This window comes from Salmo salar, chromosome ssa01 (assembly GCF_905237065.1).
Source record: "Salmo salar chromosome ssa01, Ssal_v3.1, whole genome shotgun sequence".
In the NCBI taxonomy this organism is placed as follows: Eukaryota; Metazoa; Chordata; class Actinopteri; order Salmoniformes; family Salmonidae; genus Salmo; species Salmo salar.
Genome location: NC_059442.1, coordinates 37,479,971 through 37,483,022, shown reverse-complemented (window position 1 = coordinate 37,483,022; position 3,052 = coordinate 37,479,971).

Here is a 3,052-nt window from a genome sequence, read left to right as displayed (position 1 = left end):
CAACCGACTGATATGTCTTTCTATCTAGCATATAAAATGTTCTTAGTATGCTTGATTCATAGGCATACTCAGATCTTTTTTGTCTTATTCGGATATATTTTATGGTGAGTTGCGAATGTCAAGGAAAATGTAACTTACACTCAATTCGAGCATATAATTAAATCACAAAAACGTGCATCAAGTTACATAAAATCAAAATTCCCTATGCTTTAAAAAAAATACATTGCTTTATAGAGCTCCATAACTTCATCATTAAATTAATTGTATGTACACTAGGCTGTGTTCTGCATCTGTTGGACAAAGAAATGAAAATATTTTGGTATCATTGCAGCGACTCACCAATAGATGGCGCTAATAGACAATCAATTACTTTTTAATATTTACTTTTTTCAGGCTTTTGAAAGTGTCAAGGTCCATATTTTTGGATGTTTGACATGTTAATCTGGCATACAATATATAAAGAAAATTGCACACTATGCAGATAAAAGTCATAGCCATATCCATACTGCAGCACTGTTCACTAAAGTTTCATGTCCCATTCCCAGCAGTCTTGTTCTTTGGGTACCCTAGCTTGCGTGAACACCACATGAAACATATGTGGACAACATCTGCCCAGACACTAGTCTCAGAACAGAGGACCTACCAGCTGTCATGAGCAATGGAGAGCTATGATATGCCATCGTCAGGCTCATAGCACCACCATATGTAAAGTAAATAAATCCCATTCTAATATAAGATAATACTACAATCATATTCCCTCCCTGTCACTTCTTCAGTTTATCCCGGATTTCATTGATTTGACGATGTACAGTAGCCATCTTACACAGTAACTGGAACCTGCCATGAATACATGACAATCCTACAGGAGGACTATGGATAGTCTGATGTAATTTCATTGGGCAAGGAGGCACGGTACATTGTAATGAGACTCAATGTATCCATCTTAAACGCAACACAAGTGGAGTTTATAAACTAAATAGCCACACAAGTTTTCTCTGCACCGTAATATAAGCAGTACTGTACGGCTATCTGAACTACCTGATTTACCTCGTGTTTGTCAACAGCACTGTGAAGACACACAAGTGTTCCTTTGCCATGAGCTCCAAGATTACAGACTATTCCTCTCCTCCCCTGACAAGTTTCCTAAGGGAGTCTAAACAACAACCAAGATTTCCAACACCACACACCTCCTCCCCCTGAAGTCCACCACTATTCAGAGCTGGCGTTATACAAGCTAATTTAGCCAATTATACACAGGTGTGATGCTAATTCCCCTCTCACATCTCAGCTCCTGGCAGTAAAAATAGTATAATTACACATCTGTCCTGTTAGCTTCCTGTGCCTTTTCACTAGCTTCTGTCTCATTTGAAAAACACCTTTTCATATGAAAATACCATTTTGTTGTATTGGACTGACATAATACAATGCTGCCTGCGGAGAGGAAGGAGTTGGTTTGTTGTGTGTTGGAATGTTACAGTTTCTCTTTTGTTTGGAGGATTCAATAGATTTTCTATGATAGACACAGATTTACACAGATGAATATGCTTACCCGGTACTGTAATACTGTTCAGCATGTTGATAGATATAATAACAGGAGCTACATTGTTCACACCATGTGCAACTAATGTGCAGAAGTGTCTATAAGACAAGCTAATTTGACTATGAATATACATAACAAAATAGTTAGTCGAAACCACACCTCAGATCACACATCAACACATGTATATTTCTGAAGTGACACAGAAATACATGTTTGTGTCAACAAACTAGGGAGCTGTAGTTAGTTATGTGGGTCGCAGATTGTAGCTTCCATCAATGTAATTGTCTCAACCAACCTTACCTTCAACAAAAACAAAGTGCAGTACATTGATATGAAAAACAATAGTGAAAAAGAGGTCTCTTCCTTATAAATTGTCTTTGTCGTGTTGACAATGGATTCATAGATTGGGATACAGTGCATTCGGAAAGTATTCAGACCCCTTCCCTTTTCTCACATTTTGTTATGTTACAGCCTTATTCTAAAACTGATAAAATAATTTTTGTCCTCATCAATCTACACACAACACCCCATAATGACAAAGCAAAAACAGGTTTTCAACATTTTAGCAAATATATAAAATAAAAAAACTGACATCTTATTTGCATAAGTATTCAAATCCTTTGCTACGAGACTTGAAATTTTCCTCCGGTGCATCCTGTTTTCATTGATCATCCTTGAGATGATTCTACAACTTAATTGGAGTCCACCTGTGGTAAATTCAATTGATTGGACATGATTTGGAAAGGCACACACCTGTTTATGTAAGGTCCCACAGTTGACAGTACATGTCAGAGCAAAAACCAAGCCACGAGGTCGAAGGAATTGTCCGTAGAGCTCCGAGACCGGATTCTGTCGAGGCACAGATCTGGGGAAGGGTGCCAAAACATTTCTGCAGCAATGAAGGTCCCCAAGAACACAGTGGCCTCCATCATTCTAAAATGGAAAAAGTTTGTAAAAAACCAAGACTCTTCCTAGAGCTGACCGCCCGGCCAAACTGAGCAATCCGTGGAGAAGGGCCTTGATCAGGGAGGTGACCAAGAACTCGATGGTCACTCTGACAGAGATCCAGAGTTCCTCTGTTGAGATGGGAGAACCTTCCAGAAGGACAACCATCTCTGCAGCACTCCACCAATCAGGCCTTTATGGTATAGTGGCCAGACGGAAGCCACTCCTCAGTAAAAGGCACATGATAGCCTGTTCGGAGTTTGCCAAAAGGAAACTAAAGACTCTCAGACCATGAGAAACAAGATTCTCTACTCTGATGAAACCAAGATTGAACTCTTTGGCCTGAATGCCAAGCGTCACGTCTGGAGGAAACCTGGCACCATCCCTACGGTGAAGCATAGTGGTGGCAGCATCTTGCTGTGGGGATGTTTTTCAGCGGCAGGGACTAGGAGACTAGTCAGGATCAAGGCAAAGATGAACGGAGCTAAGTACAGAGTCCTTGATGAAAACCTGCTCCAGAGCGCTCAGGACCTCAGACTGGGGTGAAGGTTCACCTTCCAACAGGAC